At 39.4% G+C, this 22,681-nt stretch overlaps 1 protein-coding gene across 1 annotated transcript in view; it reads left to right on the top strand.

Annotated features, from left to right (window-relative positions):
- lekr1 (Leucine-, glutamate- and lysine-rich protein 1) overlaps nucleotides 1-22,681 on the top strand; it is a 172,923-nt gene that overhangs the window by 18,670 nt on the left and 131,572 nt on the right. The gene's annotated exons all lie outside the window — the stretch shown is intronic.

Genomic DNA, 22,681 nt, shown 5'->3' with positions numbered 1-22,681 from the left:
TTTTTGCAGTCTCATGTAAATTGAAAGGTCTTTCTTTTATGTGTATGTTACGTGCATTTGCCTTAAGTATGCAGAAGAAACAAATGTCATGACGTTATGCCCATTTGATACCACATTGTGAAATTGCAAAGAACATCCGTGTAGGCGAAGGACAAGCAATCAATTCAAAAGAGAACAACAAATCCTGTATCTGCCTTACTTTAAGGAATTATTAAAAGCTTGCTGCATTGTAGGAAAACTATCTGGTGCAAAACTTGTCAGGGTCAACTACAACAACTTTGGAGATTTCAGACCACATTAGGGGTAATTAAAAATACTTTATTCCTGTATGACTTGTAGCAAACTGAAAGAAAGGCCTCAATGACAAAGGTGATAGAAAGAGCAGGGACTGAAAACCTCTGGTTCGGAGGACCTAACCCAAAGAGTATTATGGTGGATGTGCTCTCACTGCTACCTGCCCAACCTGCAATGCTCCTAGTACTAAAATTTTTCAAAGGCTGCAAGATCTGGAGATCTTGCATTCTGTGCCCAAAACTGTGACAATAAATTTGGGCCTTACTTTCTGTGCTGTATGTGTAGAAGTCATTACTATCCTGGTGTTAACCCAGGTATGGAATTTGGACATTGCAAATGCTCAGCCTATCCAACATTGCAGAATCTACTCAGTCAGTTCGGATTAGCAACAGCACATCTTCTTCACATTCTCCATTAAGCACACAGCCCTGTGGTACACCTGTGCTAGCCCCATGCTTTACACTTGCTTTACACCTATAACTGTGTGGCTAAGTACAGCTCTAACACCATATACAAGTTCCCTGATGGCATCACTGTTGTGGGCTGTATCAAAGGTGGTGATGAATTAGCATACAGGTGGGAGATTGAAAATTTGGCTGAGTGGTGTCATAAAAACAACCTCTCATTCTGTGTCAGCAAGACCAAGGAACTGATCATGAACTTCAGCAGAGGGAATCCAGATGTCCATGAGCCAGTAATCATTGGATGATCAGCGGTGGAGAGGGTCAGTAACTTTAAATTCCTGGGTGTCACTATCTCAGAGGACCTGTCTTAGAGCCATCATATAGATGTAATTGCAAAGGAAGTACGACAGCACCTGTACTTCCTTAGGTGTCTGTGGAGATTCAGCAAGTCATTAAAAACCTTGGTAAAGTTCTATAGATGTGTAGTGGAGAGTGTATTGACTGGCTGCAGTACGGCCTAGTATGTGAACACCAATGCTTATGAGTGGAAAATCCTACAAATATGTAGGTAACAGCCTAGTACATCATGGTTAAAGCCCTCCCAGCCATTGAGTACATAAAATGAAACACTGTCACAGAAAAGCTGCATCCATTATCAAGGATTCTCACTGCCCAGGCCATTCTCTTTTCTCACTGCTGTTATCAGGTAGAAAATACAGGTGCCTCAGGACTTGCACCACTAGGTTGAAGAATAGTTACTACCCCTCTGCCATCAGGCTCTTAAACAAAACACTCCTCTCTTGAGATGTTCTTACAACCAATGATCTCACTTTAGGGACTCTTTATCTTGTTATTTCATGCTCTCGTTAATTATTACTATGTATTTATATTTGCATTCGCAGAGTTTGTTGTCATCTATGCTTTTGCTCTTTCATTGATGCTGTTTACAGTTACTGTTCTATAGATTTGCTGAGCATGACCTCAGGTAAAAGAACCTGAGGGTTTATTGTGGTGGCATGTATGTACTGAGATAATAAATTTTACTTTGAACTTTAAATAAGGAAAGTCCAAGAATTCTTGGATGGTTACTTTGCATAGATCTTGAGAAGCTGTTTTCCCTGCTTTACAAGCCTAGAATGTGGAGTCATGGTCTCAAAATAAAGTATAGGATATTTTGTTTCGAAAGAAGGAGAACTTTTGGAGTTTTCTACCTCAGTGAGTTGTGGAGCCCAATCATTAATTGCATTCAAAATGAAGATATGTTTCTAAACATTAGAGGATTCAAGGGATATGTGGAGAGGGCAAGAAAAAATATATTGAGAGAAAAGATCAGCCAAAATCTAGTAGAATAGTAGAGTTGGCTCAAAGGACCTAATGGTATTCCTTCTGCTTGTATTTTTGTGCTCTTAAGTGTTATCAAGCCACAGCCTTTAATAATCATACTCACAAAATCATGCTTTATTGTGCTAGATTCCACTATCATAATCTCTTTTCCACAAGCAAAACTGTTCAAATAGAAATGTTAATACATAGAATCGAGCAGTATCCACACCTCATCATGTCTCAAAACATCAGGTCAAGTGTGAGAAAATAAACTTTTGCCTGAATATCATCTTTTGACATGCCTCTATTGATGTATCGGTATTCTTCCATTTTGAACAACACTAGGAAGAACCTCTGAAAGTAGCAAGGACTGAAGTGTACTCTGGATGGTAACTTCATTATCCATCACTGAGAGTGCCTTGGTAACACTAGTGACAACAGACATAGCTAAGACCTGAAGGATACAGCTGCAAGACTTATTTATGACAAGAAACGAGTGAACCAACAGGTTGGATAAACCTACCCTCTAACTTTTGGTTCAACACGATGGCATCAACATTGATTTTTGTAACTTCCTATAAAACATCCTCTTTATTCTTTAATTGCTCTCACTCCTTTGTTTTGTCCTGTGACCCTTTTGTCCCTTGTCTTTCCCATCTTTAGCCCTCAACACTGGACCATCACCTTCATCTTTCTCCTTCTGGTTCCCCACCTTCTTTATTCCGTGGTCTATTGTCCTCTCCTATCAGATTCTTTCTTCAGTGCTATGCCTCTTTTTATGTTTTACTTCAATTACTTCCTTTACCAGGCAGTCCCAAAAGCCATTGGCATGGCACAGTAGCTTTCTGCCATAGAAGTCAATCATATGGCCATTGCAATTACAGTGTGCTGCTACTGCTGATGTCTCTTGATAACCCCAAATGGCTACACCTCCTCTGCTCCTTGACATGGGTTTCCACCGTGCGTCCTGTTTTGCCAATATATGCTGCTCTGCATTCACAGGGAATCCAGTAAATGCCAGCAGACCTGAGTCCCAGGTCATCAAGTATCGACAAGGTGAGTAGATCAGTCCTAAACTTTGCTCCGGTCCCTATACCTATACTTCATCAAGACTACATTGGCGGAGTAGAGCAAGCAATCTGAAAACTACTCCCGGATACTGTGGAGGAGGAAAGAATAGAAGTCTACATGGGCCTCAAAAGAGCCATTTTGCTGAAATCGAATGTTAAGGAAGGAGAGTAACTGGTAACTCCAGCGAAACCCAGCCAGCATGATCTTACCAGCGGACAAAGGAAATGCAAAAGTCATGATGTCCTTGGAGGAACACCACAGGGAAGTCCAACAGATTCTGGATGATCCCACCGATAGAGTTCTATAGTGGGATCCCATGGATTCAATCGTGAGGATGACCTCTGCTGTACTGAAGAGATCTGGACTGCCAGCAGATATATGCCAGACACTTTTGACTCAGGTGCCGGTACCACCAAGACTTCATGGGCTCCCTAAGATACACAAGGAGGGTTCTCCCCTGAGGCCTATTATCAGTGGGATAGATTCTCCTACTTACTACATTGCAAAGCATTTAACGACTGTGCTGTCTCCTTTTGTTGGAGGCTGTGAGCATCACATCATGGTTTCGACTGACTTAGTTAAAACGATAATCAATGTCCAGCTGAACCTGGGGGACATAATGGTCAGTTTCGACATGGTGTCTCTGTTCATGAGAATTCCTAAGTAGAACAGCTTGGTTCTCCTGCAGTCAGGGTTTGATAAAGTTACTGTTGACCTTTTTGATAGTCTTACATCAATGTACTTCCTCTATAAGGGGAACTACTACGAACAAATGGACAGAGTGGCCATGGGATTGCCCTTGTCACCAGCTTTTACTAATTTCTACATGGAGGACTGTGTGGAGAAGCCTCTGAGTTCATTGCCCTTACACCCCAAATGCTTCTTCAGATAACGTTGACAACAGCTCTGTAGTGAGGCCTCATGGACTCCAGGCACTCCAATAGTTCCACAACAACTGAACAATATATACCCAAACATTCAAGTTACGATGGAGATGGAGAAGAATGGTTGCCTCCCATTCCTGGACATTGTAATACGACGGAAACTGGATAGTAGCCTCGCACATGGCATCTATCAGAAACCCACTCACATGGACTTTTACTTCAACAATAAATGCCACCATCATGCCTCCCAACATAGAGCGGTTCTTTCTACTTTGATTAGCTATGCAAAAACTATTTCAGACCCGGAGTGTCTTCCCGAGGAAATAAGACGATTACACATGATGTTTTTCTAGAATGGCTACAAGGTGAAGGAAATCATTCAAGCCCTTAAAAGGGCTGACAGAAACACCAGAAAATCTAATGAGGAGGAACCAATAGCTACCTATATTTCCAGAGTTTCTGGAAAGAATGCCAGGATCCTGAAGAAATACCGGTCTAAAACCATCCACAAACCCGTAAGGAAGCTCAAATCACAGCTTATGCGGATCAAAGATGATTTGGGACTCAGGTCAGCAGGCGTTTACTGGATTCCCTGTGAATGTGGAGCAATGCGTATCGGCTAGATGGGACGCATGGTGGAAACCCACATCATGAAGCACAGGAGGTATATCTGTTTGGGTTACCTAAAGAAATCAGTGGTAGTAGAACTCTGCATTTGCAATGGTCATAAAATTTAATTTGATGTCACAAAACTACTGTGCTGCACCAATGGCTTTTGGGACTGCCTGGTGAAGGAAGCCATTGAAATAAAACTAGAGGAAAATAATTTTAACAAAGACAAAGATCTTGCTCCAAGTAAGAACTGGAATTCAATTGTAAACAAGGTGGGAGAGTGGAAACCTGATTGGATGAGGCCTAACCAATCAAGAGGGACAAACGATGGGGGTATGGATACCACTGAACTAGACATGCCCAGAAATCATCCGTGATAAAGATGCAGAGTCTGTCATCAAAATGTCAGTCATAATTGATACTTGTACCTGGCTGGAAGCCTGAGAAAAGTTTATTTGTTACCCTAGTTATAGTATTAAAGATTTGTTCTCCGGAGCTAGCTGCACCTCCAACCAAACAGATTCAGTAGTTACAATATGGGCATCTCCCATAGACTGTTGAGAATTGCCAAGGTATGTTTTACTTATCCAATCTGGAGCTCAATGGCAATGAGGGGAAAACACTCTGTTTGTTGGAATTGGGTCTTGTCGAAAAGATGTTGATGTTCATTTTTTGAGTCCAGTCACCCAGCCCTATTATGTCAATTCAGGGGATCTAAACCCCACTAGCTTGAGCTTATAAATAACCTTCCATCAGAAGAGGGAATGTTTGCTGATGATTGCACAGATATTCATAATTCCTCAGCAAAAAAAGCAAACAAACAAATGAATGCCTTCACATAGCAATACTCAGACTTACGCTGCTAACTGCTAACATTTGTGTTGTAAAAGTATTAGGCAGTGACTGTCTCTGATCGAAGAGATTAGCCTAATACTCTTTACATTAATAGACCTACCTGATGTCAGCTTCCTGGAACTCATCATTGACCAGAAAGTCAAATAGACCATCAACAAATAATATGCCTACAAATGTAAGTCAGAAACTGGATGTCCTGAAGTAAGCGTCTCAATTCCTGACACTTCAAATAATCTACAAAACACAATTTTGGATTGTGATGCAATATTTTCCAGTTCCCAGGATCAACAGAGTTCAAAAACTCTCAACAAGCTTGCCACTATTCAGGACAAAAGAAAGCCATTAGTATGGCATCCCATCTACCACCCAGTTCATATTTTCCCACATGAGTTGTACACAATAGTTGAGTCATGTAGCATCTATAAAATACTCTGCAGTTAATCACCTGGGCTACTCCAGCAACACCCAAACCCACAACCTTTGCCACCAAGAAAAACAAGGGCAGCAGGTGTAAAGAAACACCACCACCTGCAGATTTTCCTCCAAGTTGCACACCATCCTGATCCAGAAATGTAACACCATTTCTTTGTTGTTGCTGAGTCTAAATCTTGGACATGCATCAGAGCAACATGTGAGAGTGAAAGACTCACCGGAAAGACTGCAGCAGATTAAACTTTCTGAAGGGCAGTTACGGATGGTCAATAATACTTGGATCCCCAAAAATGACTGATTAATTAAAAAAACACTCTTCACTGAAGTACTGTATTAGCCAGTACACAAGCAGATAGATCTGCCCAGGTACCCAGCTTCCTGAATGTTTGTTTCCATTGCCTAGAACATACTGACTGACTGGTTGATTTACAATCTGTCAGTCAAGGGGATGCTTTGGACCTTATTACTGTGCTGGGGCAAAATGTTGAACTTACCCCAATAATGCTTTCTTAATTTTCACATTCTGCTTTCATCTTCCTTCTGTTATTCCTCTTACATTTTGCTCCAGCACAGTGATAAGGTCCAAAGCATCCACTTGACTGACAGATTGTAAATCATTCAGTGCATGGAGAACCAGGGTGTACTTGAATCAAGCTAACTCTTGCTATGATATGGGTCTGGAGCATAAAGGGTTAAATTAATATCGACTCTGGTCTAATGCTGACTATCTTCATTGTGGAAATCTCACCATCTCCCTTTAATAACAAACAGTATACCAGTTGTCCCTTAACCTGCCATGCACTTAATTGCAGCGACTGCAAGAGCATGCTGAAAGCTAAATGTTTTGAAATGAGGGACAACTCTTAACTTCTGGATGCTGTTCCACCTTTTATGTAGTACATCAAGTTATAAAGGAAAGCTTTCTATGATTACAGAGATACTAAAGGAACTTTACTTAATTTAGCACAAAACAGCTGACACTGCAGTGCCCCTCTTATTCACCACTGAACTTTGATTGCATTCCACCTTTAATCAGTACCTGGAGTGTGTGGCATATAGCAACCAAGATGGAAGTAGCTTTTCTTCCTAAAAGAGGACAAAATTCAATCTATACCACTGAGGGTTACACTGCTGGGTATTTTGTCAGATAATTGAGTGACTCCAAGACATGCAACCACCCATTTGGAAATACATTTCCCTTTCTTCCATGCATAGACATATACTGTGTTGAATCTGATTTCCCAATAATGTTGTTCAAATTCCCTCACCACAAATATCAATGTAGGTTAGGAAGGTGATGCCTCATCACCTTTTAAGGGCAGTCAGAGATGAGCAATAAATGCTGCTGTCCTACTGATTCTCACCATGTATAATTAAATGATGAGATAAAAAATGGGAAGAATCAAGAGCTTAGCAACCATATATTGTGATGTTTTCTCTATTATCATGCATTTGAAATATATGTATGGTCTGAGATGAATTTGTGAATATTTCAGTTCTGTTATGTATGTAAGTGCATGATGGATCATGTGATCATTAGGTATACATGTTGATTACCAGTAATTGTTGTAAATCATGTGATGTGGTGCATGGAATGGTGTATATGTGTGGTTGAGAGAGGTTTTTTTTTGTTATATCCACTGATTCTGATGAGGAGTAAAGTTATTAAATTTCCTCTGGCATCGGAACTAAATCTTGTGGCATCACTCTGGGCATCCACCTATCTGTCCAATTCTTCTGGTTGTACAAATCATGCTGGACCTGTTTTAGAATGCCCACCTCTTTGCCAGGGTATTGAGATCAGCATCTGTCCTACCTTCCTTTTTGCTGTTTTGTAGGCTGCACCCTAAGATTTCTATTAGTGGCTGTAACCAGTTACCTTGAGTGGTGGGGTGGAGGTATGTCTCCACCAAAGGAGGTGTAAAGTGTTCCGTCCCTCTGCTAGCCGGCAGGTCACCCTTGGGCAAGGTGTAGCATCTGCTTAGCCCCCTGAATAGGGTAACTTGAAGCCACGGGAGCAGGTGGTAGATGGCTGTATGAGCAGCTGGTGCATCTCACAAGTCTTGGTTATGTGATCACTGATGCCAGGCAGACAATCTCTGAAGAGTATTGATAATGGCTGGGCTCACCTATCTTGTAAAGATATTGCCCAGAAGGAGAAATGGCAAACCACTTTTACAGAAAAATTTGCCAACGACAAGCATGGTCATAGATAGAGAAAAGAATAAGAATAAGAGTGTGAAGGGGATCTTCCCCACAGGCAAATTAAAGACAGTTGCAAGGCCATGATCATCCATGTCATACGACATGGCAAGTGATGATGATGACAAGTCAGTTATCATCTCTCAATTAGAATTCCCAGACATGTCTGATAGAGTGGAGTAATTTCAGCTGGAATGTGCAAATGCAGAAAATAATATCAGTAGTGCCTCATAATAATTTGACTTTCTGTACAATGTGTATGCACAAAGAAGTGGTCGCAAGTGGTACTGGACAGACTAACTTGGTTCTTTTGTACAATACTAATACTAATTTCTTTTGTACAATATATTTTTGTGGTGGAATATGTCCCGGCTTTATGAGGAGTGATTGATGTTCGTGGCCCAAGGTAGAAGGAGTCAATTTTAGAAAACCTAGCACATTTATTTTTCAACATAGTCCCCTACCTACACACTTGGTTCAGCGGTCGTGAGGCATACGGATCTTGGACCTCCAGAAAGTGTCCACAGCTTGGGTGATTGATAAGTTCGTGGCCTAAGGTAGCAGGAGATGAGTTATACAGCTCTCGTTACATACACATGCAGGTCAACTCTTTGAGTGATTATGCAGAAAGTTTGAAGTTAATAACTCATCGGGGTGATTGATAAGTTCATGGCCTTAGGTAGAAGGAGATAAGTTATTAACTTCAAACTTTCTAAATAATCATTCAAAGAATTGACCTGTACATGTACATGATGTAATGAGAGCTGTATAACTCATCTCCTTCTACTTTAGGCCATGAACTTATCAATCATAGTCTAATCTTGCCAAGAAAGATTAATCTGTATTTTTTCTGTTGCTTTGTTATCTGCAAAATGTTTCTTTAAGAATTTAACTATTTATAACAATTGAGAAGTCAGAAAGGTTGCTGGTGTGATAACTGTCAGATTTGTATATTTAGAATAGAAGTGAAAAGAATTTTGGCTGAAGTATTTTAGTTGTGAAAATTTGGTTACTTGCTTCTAGACGGCAGTTTTTGGAGCCAGTATGTACAAATCTAAAGTTGTTTGTTCAGAAAGAAGTGACAGCATGTAAGAACAAAGTGTTCTTTTCATCATCAGCTCGGTTTCACTTGTCCCTTGTACTTGATTTTTATTCACAGATTTTGAATAAAATCACTTGATCTTACTTTTTTGTAGCACTAGTGTAATTCCAGAGGAAAAAACCTTTACTGGAAAAAATCCAGAATCAGAATTAGATTTATTACTGCAGTTTTGTATGACATGAAATGTGTTGTTTTGCTGCAGCAGTACAGTACAATGACACAGAATTACTATAAATTACAAAATAAATAGTGCAAAACAATAATGAGGTAGTATTTGTGGGTTCATGGCCAATTCAGAAATTTGATGATGTAGAGGAAGAAGCTGTTCCTGAAATGTTGCAATCTGTAATCATTGCAACCATATATATTAAGATGTGATCGTGTTCAGTTTCTTGGAAGGCTTACTTTTGTAAATTGTACCTGGAAGATTGATGTGTTTTACATTTCAAAATATCAGTATTTGAATAAGATGAAAGTGGACTAGATCAATGTTCAAGCAGTTTTTCGCCTCATTTTTCTATATATTGATTTTCCTATTTTCATTTTTATTGGGAGGTTCCTTGAAGAAGTCAAATGTTGAAATTTAGCTAATTGTACCAGTGTCCCTGAGTACATATTTGCTAGTTGGTCACAATGTAGGTTTGTAAAAGAGTTGATAGTGTAACTTCTTGACTTGTCAGATCTGGGAAGAAAAGTAACAGGAATTTATGTTCCCAAAGATTGCTTAAGAGTAAGTAGTCATTTAGCCTCTTGAGCACCTTCCACCTTTAAATGTGTTCATAGTTGATGTACGCCTTATATGAATTACTTAGCTTAATTTCAGATTTCTTTGTATCTCTAGTTAGGAAAGAGAGAAAGAAAGTCTAATTTATTAAATTATTTAGCTGCTTCTATTTAGTTGAAAGGTTCAAAGGTCCAATTTAATGTCAGAGAAATGTATACAGTATACATCTTGAAATGCTTTCACTTCACAAACATCCATGAAAACAGAGAAGTGCCCCAAAGAATGAAAGATAGTTAAACATGAGAACCCCAAAGTCCCCTCCAGCTCCCCTCTCCTGCACGTGAGTGGCAGCAAGCAACAATCTCCCCTCCCCCCACTGGCAAAAGAAAAGCGAGCATCAGCACTTCCACCCAGCACAAATGTGAGCTAAGCCATAGTAAAGACAAACTTACAGTTACCCCAAAGATTTCACATTTCATCCGGCATTCAAAAAACCACAGGTTCTCTCTCTCCCTAGAAAAGGAGAGGGAGGTATCCCCCATTTTCACAGCGAGCAGGAGACAGAACAACAACCTGCTGGTTTACAACGTTAATAGTCCGTTTCATTGCTATTTATGAGCTCCGTGCCTGAAGGTCGCAAAGATCTTGGATCTTTGAGCCCACAGCAAAAGATTTTTTGGCCTCCCCGATGACACACGAGTTTCCTGCTGTGACAGCAACCCTCGAACTGCCCGGCTCCAGAGCCCCAAGATCTTGGGCTTCCAAATATGAGCAGGACTCTCAGGCTGAACCTTTGGCATGCTGAACAACGGCCAGTCCTGAAACCCTGACAACTGGTCCCATTCCAGCAAAGAACTGAAGTCTGTGTGTAACTCCAGGTCAGGGGCTTCAAAAGAACCTGGAAAGAGAAAAATAAAGATATTAAAGATGGAAATAGAGCTGTCTCCAAAGACGCAAGCAAAGAAGTCACCGATTCGTGCCATCTTAACGCCGCCTCCACATCTGGTTTTGTGTCTCTGTGTTTTTCCAAAGATCGCTTCTTTTCTTGGCTTGTCTTGGTGAATTTTACTCCATGATTAATTTCCCTGGAATGTCAGGCATATTAGGTAGAATAGGGAAAAAATTGCATTACTTTCTTTTAATACTTCTGAAGCAACTTTATGAGTCATCCTAATGCCAATTGCGAAAGTCAGATGCAGATTGAAACCTTTGGTTGTTATGAAGTTCATAGAATGATCGTGTCAAGCTTCCCTTTGCTGAAACTAACATTTCTTAGTGAGCATTCATATTGATGTGCTGCAAGTCCCATAGCTGTAAGTATTCAGCGCTTAAAGAGACCTATCCCGTGATACCAGAAACACTAACAGCCTCAGGCAGAGTAGAGGGTCCTCCCAGTGGAACCAGGGCACTAACTACATGAACATTGCTTGCAGGAGGCACATTCTTTGTGAATGAAGGATATTAAGACCAACTAGTCCATAGCCAAGTTATCATGTAGGCATTGCTGTCGAGTTGTACAGTGTATCAATACTCAATGAAATTAGGATTAGTAAAAAGTTATTAGAGAAATTAAGGTAATAAATTACTATGATCTGCTGACTTGTATCCCAAGGTGTAAAAGAGATGTTTATGGAAATAATGGATGAACTGTACTCACAGATTGGAAGGTAGTAAAGACAGTATATAAACTCTTTATTTAAACTGGAGGGAAGAGAAAAGGGAGAATTACAGATAAGTTATCCTAATACCAATAGTAGGGAAAATTCTAGAATCAGTTATTAAGTAAGTACAGGCTAGCTCTGCAATCTGAAAGGTTGGGTAAGTGAAATTCACCCTTGTACTATTCACAAATCACTACCAAAAATCTAGCCTATGGAATAAAAAATTGGTTTAATGAAATTTATGTGAAAGGAAGTAAATAAATGCAATTTTTTTTCAATTTGGGTCATTTTCTAGGAAGGCATCCTAGGAGGTACCCCTAGTAATAGAACCCTTACAAATCAATAATAAGATTGAGCAGAGTGAACATTAGGAAATCATGTTTAACAAATTTATAGGAGCTTTTTGTGATTGTAACTCTTAGAAAAGATGGGGGCAAACCATTATATGTGATGTACTGAATTTTCTTATGACATTCAATCCATCAAGCCTATGCTGAACCTCTGAGCAATCCCATTCTTCATGCAGTCCCCTGTTTGAATCTCTTTTGTCCTTTTTTTTTGCCTCTGATTATCTTTCCACCCACTTAGTCTGTAAGTAGTTTTACAGTAGTCAGTTAAACTACCTGCATGTCTATGGAATGTGAGAATAAACTAAAGCACTTGGAGAAACTGATGTAATCGCAGAAAGAACGTGCAAGCTCCACACCGACAGGATCAGAGTGAGTCACTGGAGGTATGAGGTGGCATCCCCATCTTTGGGTGTTTTTGTACATGAATGACTGGTGTTAATATGCAGGTATATCAAGCAATTAGGAAGGAAAATGAAGTATTATCTTTTAGTGCAAGAGGGCTGAGTTCAAAAGTGTTAACAGTTGATTAGTTTCCTTGCATGTTGCTAGAAAATATGGAATGATGTTGAGGCTCCTCCAAACACCTATAACTATTAATCTCTCGATATTTACAAAGTATTCTTCATTTATACCTTACCACCAAATTGGATGACTCACACTTTTCTACATCATTTTCCATCTGCAACATTTCTGGAATATTGTGTACAGGCCTGACCTCTCTTTCTAAGGAATGATAGATGCCTGATAGTGGAATTGTGACAAAGCTGTACCATATTGATTATGGGGAGAGTGAGAGATGATTCTGCTGTGGAAAAAAGATTGGGTAAATTGTGATTAAATCCTCTGGGCTCAGAAAAATGAGTGATAATCTCATCGAGGCATACAACATTCTTACAGGGCTCGATAAGATAGATTTAAGGATGATGTTTCCACTGGCTGTTCAAAACTTAAGCTTCACAGACTCAAAGCAAGGATGGGCTGTTAGAACTGAGATGAGAAGAAATGTCTTTATTCAGAGGTGAATAAATCTTTGTAATTTTATCTGGGAGGACTGTGGAGATTCAGTTACTGAGTATGTTCAAGGCAGGGCTATGATATTTTGGGAATCAAATGATACGGTGTCATTGGGAAATAAGGCTGAGGTAGAAAATCATCTATGAGCATTCAGGTATCAGAAAATGCATGGGTGGTATAATGCCCTATTCCTGCTTCTATTTCTAATGTTCTAATATTCCCAGATTGTACATTTGGGAGAGCTTTGCAATCCAGATATATTCTAAACTGGTTCTCAGATTAGAATCAGTTTGCCTGTTCCTATTCTTGTGAGTTAAAGGAAAAATAGGTGGTTGATCTTGGTTATGGAATTTAGATAACCTTTTTAATGCAGTGATGAAGAGTAAAGTATGGCAGACATCATCAGAAGTGCCTGGGGATGAATCTGAGACCAGAAAACTGGTTGCAAGGGAAATAAAGCTGGTAAACCTGTTTGTCATTTTTGAAACTGGCATGGATGATAATTCCACTGAAGAGAAAATTTTTTGTTTTGTTGCACTACGGTTGATGTTATTTGGGGGCATTTAAAAACAAAGAAAGATAATGCTAAGAACAATAATCTGACGAAGAATGGGAAGATGAATTTCCTGACTGACACTTAGAAATATGCATATCACTGATGGCATGAACATGTTGGGCTAAAGAGTCGTTTCTGTGCTAAACAGTTCTATGACTATGTGACAATTTTTTTTCATAATAAATCCAGATATGGTTTGGGGAAAGCCTCAATGCATAAAATTTTAATCCTTTTGCAATTTAATTTTAGTGTTTTTATGAGTAAAAAGTGAAATACTCTGCAGGAGATATTTTACACATATGGCATGCACTGATTGACATTAGTTGATCCGTTGTGCTCTGCATGTTGCCATCTGAAAATGTGTCATGTTTTCCTGCTTCAAAAATACATTGGCATGGAATGGTATTTTCACAAATGGTATTTCCATTTGCTGCATTTGACACTTACACATGCATGTTACTGCAGAACACTCAGGAACCTGCCTTGTGATGTAAGAGGCTTATTACCCCTTTGTCATGGATGCCCAACAATTCTGAGGCAGTTTTGATCATGCTATTTTATATTTAAGAGTCCCTAATACTGAACAGTATATCCTTTGAGGGCTGGAAGCGAAGTCAATTTTTCACATAATTCTCTGAAACTTCCACCATCTCCAATGGGATCCTACCACCAAGCAAATATTTCCCACCCCACTCCCACTTTCTGCTTTCTGCAGAGATCGCTCTCTGCACGACTCCCTTGGCCATTCGTCCCTCCCTACCAATCTCCATTCTGGCACTTATCCTTGTAAGTGGAACAAGTGCTACACCTGTCCCTACACCTCCCCCCCCCCCCCCCAATATCAGTCAGGGCCCCAGCCAGTCCTTCCAGGTGAGGCGACACTTCACCTCTGAGTCTATTGGGGTCATATACTATGTCTGGTGCTCCCAGTGTGGCCTCCTGTTTATCACCGAGCATCTACATTACGTCTGCCGGAAGAAGTGGGATCTCCAGTGGCCACTCATTTAATTCCATTTCCCACTCCCAACCAATATGTCAATCCATGGCTGCCTCTATTGTCCTGATGAAGCCGCACTCAGATTGGAGGAACAACACCTTATATTCGATCTGGGTAGCCTTCAACCTCATGGCATGAACATCGATTTCTCAAACTTCCTGTAATGCCCACCCTGCCCCTTCACCATTCCCCATTCCCTTTTCCCTCCTTCACCTTATCTCCTTGCCTGCCCATCGCCAACCTCTGGTGCTCTGCCCTTCCCCCCCCCCCCCTTTTCTTTCTTCCATGGCCTTCTATCTTCTATTCGATTCCTCCTTCTCCAGCCCTGTATATCTTTCACCAATCATCTTCCCAGCTCTGTACTTCATCCTTCCCCCTCCCGGTTTCACCTATCACCTTGTGTTTCTCTCTCCCACTCCCCCCACCCCCACCTTTTAAATCTACTTCTTATTTTTTTTTATCTAGTCCTGCTGAAGGGTCTTGGTCCAAAATGTCGACAGTACTCTTTTCCATAGATGCCTGGCCTACTGAATTCCTCCAGCATTTTGTGTGTGTTGCTCAGTTTTTCAGATATTTTTTGCATTCCTTAAGTTACTTTAGATGGAGCTATGTTAAGCATGAATGGGTAGAAGAGGCAAATAACTAAAAACTAATGTTATTTGGAGAATTTACAAATTAATGTTTCATGTTGTCCCAGCTTGTACATTTTATATTGTATCAGATGACATTTTCTGTGATGCACGTGTTGTTATAACATCAATAATGTTTGGTTCTCAATGTTCCGTTTCCTAATGAGAATAGATTGTGTATTACAGTTTTCTTTTTCAGTATTAGCATTTATTAATTTTCAGCTACATTAAGGGCAAATTTTGTGTGTAGTTTGAATTTCTTAATATAAAACAAGTGTTCAATTTTATAAGCAACACACACAAAATGCAGAAGGAACTCAGCAGGCCAGGCAGCATCTATAGAAAAGGGTACAGTCAATGTTTCAGGATAAGACCCTTCAGCAGGCCAGTCCTGCTGAAGGGTCTTGACCCAAAATGTCGACTGTACTCTTCTCCATAGATGCTGTCTGGCCTGCTGAGTTCCTTCTGCACTTTGTGTGTGTTGCTTGGAATTCCAGCATCTGCAGATTTTCTCTTGTTCAATTTTATAATGTTAGTATGTCAGTAAATTTTGATTGTGAACATCAGCATTCAGTTCCTGTATGAACTATTATAAGTTAGCAGTTCATTTTTTGATGAAAAAAAATCCATCAAGCAATTTGTAATTTAAAAAGTAAGATTCCAGACTTAAACTATTTGTAGTAAATATTTTAATATAAATAGACAAAGCAAATAACAATGTAAAAATGTATTTTGATAACTACAATAATCTTTGTAAGATTTGCTAGAGGCAACCACTGTGCTGCTTCATAGTATATGGCACAACACATTGGGATACACTATCCCTGATGTACTGGTTGACGATAGGAGTATTTATACTAATGCAGAGTGTACTTTTTTTAAAGATATATAATACACTGGTTTAAGACCATGCTTTATTTTGTTAATACAGCTATGCTGTTGGCATTTTATTTTCTGCAGATTTTCTCAAATGCAGTAAGTGTTCCTTTAGTTACGTTATACAATTGAGTATTTTATTTAGTTGTTTAAAATAAAAATTAGTTGATTAAGTTAGACGTGTTTTGATTAGACAATAGGATTTGTCTTGTTAACATTTTTTTCTAGAGAGAGAGTGCAGGAAGGAAGGAGTTGCAAGAAAGAAGGAGAAAGAAGATAAATGGAGATGGACAATGAATATAGCAGAAAAACATAGTGAAATACTTCCGGAACCCATTTGGAAGGACAGATACCGATGCTAGAAATTCCTCATGCAGATTAAGGTTTCATGGAGAATGTGCAAATAACTTTCCGTTAGTTAGCTAGCGCACAACACTGGAGAAAGTTCAATTCAATTTTCCTTGGATGTTGCATGGATATTTATTTATGTTTTGCTTGGACAGGCTTTTCAGTGCAGAATTGCATTGGTACCATGAGTAAATGAAGTGAAGCAAACTGGATTGATTACATGCCCAAATAGTCGAAACAATTTTAATCTAATTTTTTACTGGTGTGAACTAAATTATTGCTTCCTGGCAAATGGTAAATTTGCATGGGTGTGCCAGTATTCAGAAGAAAATTAGTCTTATTTTCCATAAAATGAACATTCAAACTTTTATGTTTTTGTGTTTACCCGAATCATATCTGCCCTAGTCCTGTTTGTTTACTTGATAAACTCATTTTTCTAGCACAGCGGCATGACTTTTCCAAATGGTCAGAGTTGTTGGTGATAGTTAAACTGTTAACAAATATGTTTTGCTTAGCTTTTTGTTACAATCAAGAACTAGTCTCCAGTTCTTAATGTAAATTGCAAGTAGCAATCAGTTTGAAGTTGGATACGCAGCTTTGCAAACAGTATTAGAGAATACAGGCTTCTATCCCAGAGCAGAAGTCTATTTTGCAATGTGAAGTGGCCAAGAGTCATCTTGTCTGCATTAGCTAAATAGAAGACAATGGAGTTATGTCACTTAGCATATCAAACATGGTTACCAGTTGGGATGTTTGTGTTCTCAGAGGACCAGCATTAATTATGGCTCCTTGGGATCTCTGTCACCAGAAGCTTTTAAGACCATCTGTGTGAGTTAGTTACTTTGTCCCAGCAAAGATATCTGGAAAACATCTCATGTTGATGATGTCATCTAGTAGAAAGTAGTATAAATATCAAAAAATTGGGGCAATTTTTAGGAATGACAAGGAGAATAACAGAAAGATAGGGTTACAGAAAGAAGAGCGAGAATTTATTACTCAAGCTTTGGTTTCTATGATAGATGACTCAGTCGTCTATAACTTGTTGGTATGTTCTAGTCCATAAGATTTTTTGCAAGTGTTTAGAAATGTTTTGTAGTTTGTAAATCTTTGTAATTCAGATATCTTATATACATTAGAAATCCCTTGTGAGCGTTAAATGACTGTTACAAACTATTTGTTTAAATTTAGATGTATATCATTAAAGTAAGATAACTACGTTTAAACTACTTCATTAGCTAGAAATATCTCTTCCTTGGTAAGGAGGGGTGACCCACTACTCAAACAGTGGGTATCGGCAGCTAAACCTTGCCGCAGAGGCTAGACAGGGAAGTCCTTGAAGACATAGTATAACCTCCCTAAAGTGAAGGTATCTGTAAGTATCTACAAACGTTTGTATATTGGATAGGGCTTAACATCCTATTTTAAGATTAAGGCTTTATGGACAGGGATTCCAATACCATCACAGGGAGTGTAATTCTATTTGTATTGGCAGACACTTCAGCTTTATTCACCCAGCTGGAGGAGAAGTAAAGTCTGAAGTAAGCACTGTCAGCTTTGATGACTTACTGAACTTAATCTGTGACAAAGATCTATAAATTAATTGGTTTGAAGTAGATTGGGGTTGGACTTTTGTAATTTTTGTGCTTTAACGTTATCTATTCAGGGGGCTAAACTAATGTTCAATATCATTAATCTCTTAGAGTCATAGAAGAGAGTTATAGAAAAGTACAGCACAGAAACAGGCTATTTGGCCCATCTGGTCAGTGCTGAGCCATTTAAACTGCCTACTCCCATCAACCTGCACCGGGACCATAGCCCTTCATACTCCTGCCATTCATGTACCTATCCAAATTTCTCTTTAACATTGAAATCAAGCTTGCATGCACCACTTAGGTTGGCAGCTTGTCCATACTCTTATGGTCCTCTGAGTGAAGAAGTTTCTCTTCATGTTTCCCTTAAACTTTTCACCTTTCACCCTTAACCCAAGATCTCTGGTTGTAGAGCCACCCAACCTCAATGGAAATAGCCTGTTTGCATTTACCCTATCTATACACCTCATATTTGTGTATACTCTATCAAATCTCTCTCAATCTTCTATGTTTCAAGGAATAAAGTCCCAACCTATTCAGTCTTTCCTTTTAACTCAGGTTCTCCAGACCTGGCAACATCCTTGTAAATTTTCTCTGCACTGTTTCAACCTTATTTACATTTTTTCTGTAGGTAGGTGACCAAAACTGCACACAATATTCCAAATTAGGCTTCACCAATGTCTTTTACATCTTCAACGTAACATCGCATTTCCTGTACTCCGTACTTTGATTTATGAAGGCCAATTTACCAGAAGTTTTCTTTATGACACAATCTACCTGTGACTCCACTTATGAACAGGTATTCCCAGATCTCTTTGTTCTACTGCACTCCTCAGTGCCTTACCGTTCACTGTGTAAGACCTACCCTTGTTGGTCCAAGAGAAGTGTGACAACCTTGCACTTGTCTGCATTAAATTCCATCTGCCATTTTTCAGCCCATTTTTCCAGCTGGTCAAGATTCTGCTGTAAGCCGTGATGGCTTAACTCAGTGTTCACTACACCCCCAAGGAGTCACTTGCAAATTTGCTAATTCAGTTAACCACATTATCATCCAGATCATTGATTCAGCTGATAAACAACAACAGACCCAGCTGACATCCCTGCGGCACCCCACTAAGAGGTCTTCAGTCAGAGAGGCAACCACTCTCTGGCTTCTCCCACAAATCCAATGTCTGATCCAATTTACCTACCTCATCCTGAATGCCAATTGATTGAACCTTCTTGAGCAACCTCTCATGCTACACCTTGGCAAGTGCCTTGCTAAAATCCATGTAGAGAACATCCACTTCCTTGCCTTCATCTACTTTCCTAGTAGCTTCTTCGAAAAACTCTGTAAAATTGGTTAGACATGATTTACCATATACAACGCCATGCTGATAATCTTTAATCAGTCCATGTCTATCCAAATACTTATATATCTGGTCCCATGGAATACCTTTCCCACAACTGATGTTAGACAAAGCAGCCTACAATTTCTTGGTTTATTTTAGAGCCTTTCTTAAATAGTGGAACAATATTGGCTATCCTCAATTCCTCTGGTACCTCAACCCTGTTGCTAAGGATGATTTAAATACCTCTGCTAGGACCCTGTCACTTTCTGCATTTGCCTCCCGCACCATCTGAGGAAACAATTTGTGGGGCCCTAGGGATTTATTCACCCTAATTTGCCTCAGGACAGCAAATCTGTAATCTGTATAGGGTCCATGAAGTTGATACCATTTTGCCTCACTTCTATAGATTCTGTATCTGGCTCCTAGGTAATCCAAATGCTAAAAAAAATCATTTAAGATTCCCTCATATCTTTTGGTTTACTATGGATTACTATTTTGATTTTCCAGAGGACCAGTTTTGTCCCTTGTAACCCTTTCGCTCTTCACATATCTGTAGAATCCTTTAGGATTCTCCCTCAACTTGTCTACTAGGGCAACCTCATGCCTCCTTTTAGCTTCCCTGATTTCCTTCTTAAGTGTCTTCTTGCATTCTTATACTCATTAAGCACCTCATTTTTTCCTACCTGTCTATACAGCAACGCATCTCTTTTTTTTTTAACTAGGGCCTCAATATCTCTTGAAAACCAAGGTTCCCCTCAACTGTTAGCTTTACCCTTTATTCTGACAGGCACATACTAGCTTTGTACTCTCAAAATTTAACTTTAGAAGCCCTTCTACTTACCAAGTTGACTTTTGCCAAAAACCAGCCTGCCCCAATCCATACTTGCCAGATCATTCTGATACAATCAAAACTGGTTTTTCTCCAGTTTAGAATCTCAACCCACAAACCAGACCTATCTTTTTGCACATTTACTTTGAAACTAATGGCATTGTGATCACTAGATGCAAAGTGTTCTCCTAAATAAATTTCTGTCAACTGCCTTGTGTCATTCCCTAATAGATCAAGTATTGTATACTCTCTCATTAGGACTTCTGTGTACAGTTGGCCCTCCTTATCTGCGGATTCAGCATGCGCAAATTCAACCAACCGCGAATCGTGAAAACCCGGAAGTGCTCTTCCAGCACTTGTTGTTCGAGCATGTACAGACTTTTTTTTCTTGTCATTATTCCCTAAGCAATGTAGTATAACAACCATTTTACATAGCATTTACATTGTATTAGGTATTATAAGTAATCTAGAGATGATTTAAAATATACGGGAGGATGTGCGTGGGTTATCGTGCATCGGGATAGAAAAAAATCGGAAGTTCTCTTACTGAGTAAGTCGGAACAGGTACATCCGGTATTATTTAGCATCAGTTAGTCAAACGTTTGTCTTAATATATAGCATATATTTTATCTTTCTATGCATATAAAACACTTAAGAACATATGTTTCAGCGCTGGGCTCAGGAATGGAAATTCTCGGGACTTGGGACAGATTGCTCCCTAGTGCGCTCTTCACCGTGCTGGGTTGATGTGGAGGATCAAAACCTCAAAACCCCAAAACCCAATAATTAAACCACTGCGTTGCTTAGTAATAATTGTAGCTTCCATCGGGGCGGAGCCTTTCTCACTTTATCCTTTAAAATTGTTCTGATCGTTGACTGACGTAGCCTAATGCTTTTCCAATGACCGATGGCATTTCACCTCTTTCTGATCGCTTTATTATTTCCACTTTATTTTCAATCGTGATTGTGATTATATTCGTGAACAGAAACACTGCGCATTCAGAGCTCTGGCGCCAGGTCTTAATGTCCACCGTACTGAGACAGGTTAAATAAGGTCTGGGGTTCCACTGGGTCCTAAGATCCAACACATTGAGACAGGTTGAATAAGGGACTTAAGCATCCGCGAATTTTGGTATCCGTGAGGGGTCCTGGAACCAATCCCCCGCGGATAAGGAGGGCCGACTGTACTGATTAAGGAAACTTCCCTGAACACATTTGACAAACTCTGTCTCATCTTGTCCTTTTACTAAGGCCATTGTTAGGATAGTTTAAACGTTTAAATCTCAATGTGTTAATCAGAGCAACATAATGGGGAGTATGAAAGATGGGGTGGGGTGTTGTCTTTTTGTCTGTTGTCTCTTATTGAAGCAATTTTGACAGACTCTGAATTCACATTTGAGGTCCATTGTATGAGAATGAGGACTGGGGATTGATAATGTTCACAATCTTGTTTTAAGTTTAAAAAATAGTAAGAGGCCAGATTGTTGTCAAGCACAAGCCTCATTACCTGCTCAAACACCATGCAAATAGATAGCAACAGGTTCCATGCCAGATAATGTTTTGGAGAGTCCTTCTCTTTCAGCCCATCTATTTCATACAAAACAAATATGTCATTGTACTAATGGCCTGAAAGTTTAAGAACTTGGTTATATATAGAATGTAAAACTGGACTAAGAGTTTAGATATTTTGAACTTTGAATTGAATTTATCTGCTTTTTTCAAAAATATTGTTATCAATAATTCATTTGTATTTTCAAAGCACAATTTTTAATCACATCATTTCCTATAACAGTCTTTCCAATTCACATATATATGACAGGATGAGAATTCTTTAATATTACATGAACAATTGTCTACCTGTGAAAGTCAGAATCAGGTTCAATACCACTGACACATGTCGTAAAATTGTTTGCTTTGCGGCAACAGTCCAATGCAATGCATTAAAAAGCTTTAAATTACAATAAGTACAGTATATATAAAAAGTAAATAAGTAGTGCAAAGAAGAACAAAAGTAGTGTTCAAGGGTTGGTTCATTCAGAAATCTGATGGCAAAGGGGAAGTTGTTCCTAAGATGTTGAGTGTGTGTCTTCAGGCTCCTGTACCTCCTCTCGATGACAATAATAAGAAGAGACCATGTCTTGGGTTTTGGAGGTCCATAATGATGGGTGCTGCATTTCTGAGGCATCAGGTTTTGAAGATGTCCTTGATGCTGGGGAGGCTAATGTCCATGATGAGCTGGCTGAGTTAGTAACCTTCTGCATCTTATTATGAACCTGTGCAGTGGCCCCCTCCATACCAGACGGTAATGCAACCAGTTAGAATGCTCTCCGTGATACTGTCGTAGAAACTTGTTAGAGTCTTTGATGACACATTAAATTAAATCACCTATGTCAGGATGCTGCTTGTTGACTATAGCTCAGCATTTAACACCATCATTCCCACAGTTCTGATTGATAAGCTACAGAACCTGGGCCTCTTGTACCTCCCTCTGCAATTGGATCCTCGACTTCCTAACAAATCTGTGCGATTTGTCTTGTTTTCTCTGCACAATGGGTGTTTGTTTTTTTTTAGTGGATTCTATGGGGTTTCTTTATTTTG

This window comes from Hemitrygon akajei, chromosome 3 (genome assembly GCF_048418815.1).
Source record: "Hemitrygon akajei chromosome 3, sHemAka1.3, whole genome shotgun sequence".
NCBI lineage: Eukaryota > Metazoa > Chordata > Chondrichthyes > Myliobatiformes > Dasyatidae > Hemitrygon > Hemitrygon akajei.
This window is presented reverse-complemented; position numbering and strand designations above follow the sequence as displayed.